We start from the raw sequence: 6803 nt of genomic DNA, 5'->3' as shown, positions 1-6803 counted from the left end.
TTGGCAAACCGTGACATTCTTATCCCAGGACGTTTTTGTCCCATGGGTTGGGGCAGGATGTGGCAGAACGGTCGTTCTAAGAAATCCCCTCAGCACAGGAGGCGGGCGGGGAGGGCTCACGTGAGGCGGGCCTGTGTTGGACCCTGTGGCTGAGCTAGTAACCTTCTGGGCCGGACTCTGACGCAGTGCGCACTTGCAGAGTTCAAGGCGAAGCAAGCAGGCAAGCACTTATTCTTACGGGCTGGGTGGACACGATGAGCGGAGGACGAGGTGGGGTCCAGTGTGGGTGGGGCGTTGAGGAACCCTGCCGCCCTCACCGTCTGGTGAGGCTGTTGCCTCGTTCCATTGGAGGACCTGGCCTCGAGCCATCACCCCTGGTTTGTCTTTTGTTCTTTCTCTTGACTCCCTTGCTGTATAGATCCTCATTGTTGACCTGACAGGCTCTTGTGGTCACACATCGGGCATGAATACACGAAAACCACCTCCCCTGGGACCTTACTCCCGGCACTGAGCCTAGCACAACTTGGGCCGCGTCCCTGGATAGGGGCCTACGCGGGGCTCTCGCCCTTACCCCGGGCTTAGGGTGGGCAGGAACCGAAGACTCGGGGTGCCTTCCCCTCCAACCGTAGGAGGCTCTGTGTTCCTATCCGGTTCCTTCTTCCGTCACCTCCCCCTCCCCCTACACTGCCATCCCGGTCACCCTAATGCTCCTGAAGACCATAGCTTCCCCACCCCGATGTTTCCTGTAGCACCATCGGCAACAGCCCAAGTGTCCGCAGACCGATGACCGGATAAAGAAGCAGCATATGTATACCGGGGGAACACTGCTCAGCCATCAGACAGAATGAAATCTTCCCAGTTGCAACGACGTGGATGGAGATAAAGAATATTATGCTAAGTGAAATAAGTCAACCAGAGAAAGACAAATATCGTATGATGTCGCAGATGCGTGGAATGTAAGATACGAGAAAGAGGCAAAGGATAAAAGGGAGACAAACCAAGAAACAGACTCTTAACTGCAGAGAACACACAGCCCGGGCCCCAGAGGGGAGGTGGTGGGGGACGGGGATTAAGGAGGGCGCTGGCTTGTGAGGAGCGCAGGGTGATGTATGGAAGCGTTGAGTCGCAGATTGTGCATCTGAAACCCATAGTACGCTGTAGGCCAACTAACTGGAATTAAAACAGAAACTGAAAAACAACACACATGTGGAAAAACAGAATAAAGCAAGAAAACCCCCTCAAAACACAAAAACACACAACTTCCTTTTCTCTGTCTCCAGATCGCATAAACAAGGTCTGGTCTACTCTCCACCTATAATTTGCTGGGTGACCCAAGTCAGGCTCCCTTTCTTTCCTGTCACCACGTATTGCCTGAGAAAGTTGCTGCCTCGTGAGCTCATAGAACGAGTAGCTTGGGGGGGGGGGGGCGCCTGGCTGGCTCGGCCGGCTGTCTGACTTCGGCTCAGGTCATGATCTCTCGGTCGGTGACTTCGAGCCCCGCGTCGGGCTCTGTGCTGACAGCTCAGAGCCTGGAGGCTGTTTCAGATTCTGTGTCTCCCTCTCTCTGACCCTCCCCTGTTCATGCTCTGTCTCTCCCTGTCTCAAAAATAAATACGACGTTAAAAAATAAAAAATAAAATAAAAAAAAAAAAAGAACAAGTAGCTTGGGAGGCTTGTTGAGACGGTTCTCTGAGGCTGTTGAACGAGAGGGGTGGAGGAAAAGTGAGCCACATATACGTACAGATGGGACGAAAGCAGTTAGTGGCCGGAAAGTACCCTGGGATCTTGTATGTCACGAGGATGCCGTCTCTGCCCTGCTCTAGTGGCTACCTCGTCATCGGTGCTGGTTAAAAAGACGGCTCCCCGGGCACGTCCTCTGGAGGTGCGGATCCGGGGACCTGGCACAGGGCACCTTCACCAACCAACAAGAACTTGGCAGATTTCTCTGGTCCCCCGGTCTGGAATCCTCTGTCTTCAGGAATGTGCTGCCACTGGCGTTCGTGGGATCCGAGCGTGCGTCCCTCATTCTGCTTTTATAAAAATGTTCTTGTAAGACCGTACTGAATCAACGTTAAAGAGAAGTTTGAAAACCCGAACTCTATTTCTGCTGTTGGAATACAGTGGGTCCACCTCGCTGCAGGTTGTCAGATGCTGTAAGCCCGGGTTACGTGCTTGTACGCGTTAAAACACGGGAAGTTTTATTCTGCTTCTTTTGCATGTAGAAAACCTATCAGAAACATCTTTTCCTTGGTGTTGTATAAGGTTGGTGATTATAATGTTAAATGTCTGTAATTTACCTATTTACAAAGTATTGGATGTTTTGGTTGTTGCTAGTTTTTTGTTTACAGTACACACGACATGATAAACACTTTGGGTGTGTAGGTTTTACCCTTAAAATTTTTTAAAATGGTGGGGCGCCTGGGTGGGTCAGTCGGTTGAGCGTCCGGCTTTGGCTCAGGTCACGATCTGGTAGTTTGGGAGTTCGAGCCCCGTGTCGGGCTCTGGGCTGACAGCTCGGAGCCTGGAGCCTGCTTCGGATTCTGTGTCTCCCACTCTCTCTCTGCCCCTCCCCTGCTCACGCTCTGTCTCTTTCTCTCTCAAAATATACTAAACATTAAAAAAATTAAAATTTTGAAAATAGTTTTTCAGGAATGATAGTAGTGAATTAACAAGTTTGAGTATTTTGAAGTCAAAGGGATTAAGATTGGAACATAAAATATTTCCTCATTGGTAGAAATTGGTTAACTACTTTTTTTTTTTAAGTTTATGTGTTTATTTATTTAGAGAGACAGAGGCAGAGTAAGGAGAGGGACAGAGAGAGGAGAGAGAGAGAATCCCAAGCAGCGTCCTCACTGTCAGCACAGAGCCAGACACAGGGCTTGATTCCATGGCCCTGAGATCATGACTTGAGCCGAAATCAAAAGTTGGACTGTCACTCAGCTGAGCTACCCCGGCGCCCTGGTTTACTGCTTTCACGTTTAAAATGCTTGCAAACCTGTGGGGCGCCTGGGGGGTTCAGTCGGTTGAGCATCCGACCTCAGCTCAGGCCGCGATCTCACAGTTTGTGGGTTCGAGCCCCGCGTCGGGCTCTGTGCCGACAGCTCAGGGCCTGGAGCCTGCTTCCGATTCTGTGTCTCCCTCTCTCTCTGCCCTCCCCTGCTCGTGCTCTGTCTTTCTCTCTCTCTCTCTCTCTCTCTCTCTCTCAAAAATAAACGTTAGAAAAAGTTTTTAAAAATGCTTGCAAACCTGTAATGTATTTCCTCCAAGTCTTTAGATTTAAAAGTCCATCTCCCTTTATTTGTATCATAATTGTTTAGTGGGAATGCTGTTTATATAAGGATGGCCCCTCTGGTGAGGCCCTGGGATATCTGGGCCAAAACCCATGTCACTGAAAGCAAAGGAACAACAAGTCAAATGTCCTGAGGCAGAATATGTGAGTGTGGGGGGCGGGTAGGGGCAGATCTGGGGGGTCCTATAGGCCCTACAAGCACTTTGGGGTATACGCTGTGTGAGAAAGGGAACAGTAGGGAGTTTTGAGCAGAGACGTCACATGTATGTCTCAGGTCACTGGACAGAACAGTTAGAGGAGCAGCGAGGACGGAAGCAGGGAGGCCAGCCGGAGGCTCCCGAGTCAGGCAAGAAAGGAAGGTGGCCGGAGGAGTGGAAGGCGGTGGGAGAGACCAGAGTTTGGGCACCCTTCACACATCGATGAAAATAAAATACAGATGCCATGTGGAGAGGAGTCCGTGACTGCAGGATCTGAGCAAACGAGGAAGGGAGAAGACATTTCCCGAGACGGGGAAGATTTACAGGAGCAGGTCTGAAGGAGGGGACCAAGAGCTTCGCTTTGAAGGTGTTAGATTTCCTTTTAAAACCGGCTTTATGGGGGCGCCCGGCTGGCTCGGTCAGCGGAGCGCGTGGCCCTTGATCTGGGAGCTGTGAGCCTGAGCCTCACGTTGGGTGTAGAGATGACTTCAATAAATAAACTTCAAGGGGGACAAGACATAAGAGACTCTTAAATACAGAGAACAAACTGAGGGTTGCTGCAGGGGTTGTGGGGGGGTGGGCTAAACGGGTGATGGGGCGTTAAGGAGGGCACTTGTTGGGACGAGCACTGGGTGTTGTAGGTAGGGGATGAATCACTGGAATCTACTCCTGAATCATGATTGCACTAGATGCTAACTAACTTGGATGTAAATTACAAAGTACAAATAGTCATTTCCTTTTTCCCAATGTACAACCACATCATCACATTATAGTGCGATTTGGGCTTATATTGTTTACGTCTCCGGGGTCCGAGAGGTCCTGGGGATGGTCCTTGCCCGAGAGTCACTTGCCTACAGGAGCGATTGCAGGACCTCCGATGCTAGCCATCGGCACTGACCCAGGACAGTGGCACATCCCCCCCCACCTGGGAGCCTGGCCTACTGCGGATCCCGAGCATGGAGCAGTCACGACCCGGGCGACTACTGATGTCTTTGTTTTCCAGCCCTCGGCTTCCTGACACTATTTTTAATAGCTCTGCCACAATCATGTAATAGCGTCATGTATGAGGTCATTGGGGTCCAGGACACCAGAGGGGTTGGGCAGAGACTTGAAAGAGCCGCGTGAGGCAGCACGTCCCCGGGGGGCCCACTGAGGGCCGCGTCGTGGAGCTGAGATCGCATGGCGGAGAAACGGAAACGCATCGCCTGGTCGCTGCAGCAGAAGACAACGGTGTTGGGATCGACGTGTCCTGACGGCGTTTGCATTTGACCAGCGGGATGGCGGAACGTGGGCTCGTGTCTGCAGAGGAGGGTCGGTTTGTCAATGGGAAGGAAGGGTTGATATACTTAGGGGGTGACAGCCTCCTTTCCGCCCCTCCCCCTCTTTGTGACAGCGGGGACGGTCATAGTGATGTCACACTTGGTCTTCGTTTTCAGCCCAAGACACCACAGCTTCTCCACCGACACTCAAAACACCAGAGAGCAGGTGTCAGAGGGCCAGAGAAATCTTTAAAATGCTGAGAAGGAAACACGTTGAGAGAGAAGGAGAGCAGCTGGGTGCTGGGTCCATCTGTCTGGTTCGTCTGGGATCCGCGCGTGCGTTGGGCCCCAGCAGGAAGCTGAACCCCCTCATTTGGGCCCCTGCAGATGTTTTGGGGACTGTCGCTGACTACGCTGACTTCGTGACACAGGATTTCCTTCCTGAGCGCCTGCGACGAAGGCGTTCTCTGGTCTCAACCAGGAAGAGCTTCGTCAGTCTCCCGAGAGCACGCCGTGTGTCCTGGGCTCGAACCCGCTTCCCTCTGCCCTAGAACCTTCCACTCTCAGTTCAGGGTCCGTAGCTCCCGTCTCTACCCGGGGAATAAGCCCGCCCAGCTTCCTTCAGTTCTTCCTACCCTGTATTCTTTTCATGCCGATGGCCTCACTTGATTTCCCTTTAATTTCCATTACAGCGTTTTCTGGAATTGTTGAGACACTTGATATCCTCTTTGGAAACAGTGGCACGTGAATAAACAGTTAAAAACTCCAGGGGCGAAGTCTTTGGCAGTGGCTGACCTTGGGCAAGTGTCCTGTGGCTTCGTGGCCCGGTTTTCGCCAGCAGCCGTGTCGTGCAGCGTGTAGGCCCTGGACTCTGGCCACTGGGGGTCACGTCTTCAGTCTATCACTCACCTCCCATTTGAGCTAAGACGCGTCACCTGATCTCCCTGCTGGTCGTTTGCTGCTCGATGACCCATCCCATTTCTTCGCCTGCTTCATGTAACTACAGGAAACGCACTTGCCTTTGCCGCCCTGAATTTTAGTGCCGAGAGAGTCCGTGTATTTGTTACACATATTGCTGTGTAACCAATTATCCCCCAATCCAGCAAATTAAAGAGCGCACATACATCATTTCGTAGTTGACTATTCCCTGGAAGTCAGGAACCCGCAAGGGCCCCGCCGGGTCGTCCGGTTCGGGCTGCCGGCAACGGTGTCATCCGAAGGCTCCACCGGGGAAGACAGGCTCCAGCCTTGTGTGGTTGATGCCGTTCCGTGCTGCAAGGGCTGTCGGACACACCGTGCTGTTTGCTCCCTCGAAACCGGCAAGAGAGATGCTCCTCAAGCATCACAAAGGCCGCGATCTCTCGAGCCCGGTGTGGCACAGTAGAGATTCCAGTCCTTTCTCCTGCTTCTGGGAGACAACCTCTGAATCTTTGAAACCCCTTCGAAACCCTGTAGAAGCGAAACTTCTTCGAGTTTCTGCCGATGAGGTGACCCAGGGCACACAGTCTGGCAGACGAACCACGTGCCGGGGCAGGGAGGGGCAACTTTGGCTTGAACTTGAACTCCTGTGAGAACAGGCTGGAGAGGGAGTCCAGTCACACCAGACACTGATGGAGGGAAGCTCCGGCAAGATCTCTGGACGCTACAGTTCAGGCGAGCTCTCTGGGGAGCCCAGCAACATGTCCTTCCTCCACGGGGACAGGACCTGGGGAGTCCGCACTGGGACCTGCTCCAGCTTTGCCCTGTCCCAACGTGTACCCTTACAACGATAATTATAGGTACAGTACTTCTGAGTTCTGTGAGTCACTCTAGTGAATTACTGACCCTGACATAGTGAGAGCCCCCTGGGTATGAAGTGCAAGCTGGTGGCTCGGGGCCCCCAGACCTGGGGCTGCAGCTGAGGTGCAGGGGGTGCTAGTGGGTTGTGACCTTAGGTCTGCACAGCCTGCGCCCACGGCAGGTGGCACCGTGGCATCACGCCTCAACCGGCGGTGACGTTCCCACCCACGCTCTGTGCTGGGTTAGAAACAAGTCCCAAGGCTTGGCCCACACTGCAAG

The 6803-nt window shown here is 52.9% G+C and overlaps 1 long non-coding RNA gene across 1 annotated transcript; it reads left to right on the top strand.

The window, feature by feature from the left end:
* The first annotated feature begins 4085 nt into the window (after positions 1-4085).
* Positions 4086-6538, top strand: LOC109495497. Its single transcript, XR_002150916.3, has 2 exons — positions 4086-5318; positions 5438-6538. It is a non-coding gene; the product is annotated as an uncharacterized LOC109495497 (long non-coding RNA).
* The last annotated feature ends 265 nt before the right edge of the window (positions 6539-6803 follow it).

This window comes from Felis catus, chromosome F1 (assembly GCF_018350175.1).
Source record: "Felis catus isolate Fca126 chromosome F1, F.catus_Fca126_mat1.0, whole genome shotgun sequence".
Lineage (NCBI taxonomy): Eukaryota > Metazoa > Chordata > Mammalia > Carnivora > Felidae > Felis > Felis catus.
The sequence above is the reverse complement of the archived record's forward strand: the minus strand, read 5'-3'. Positions and strand labels throughout refer to the sequence as shown.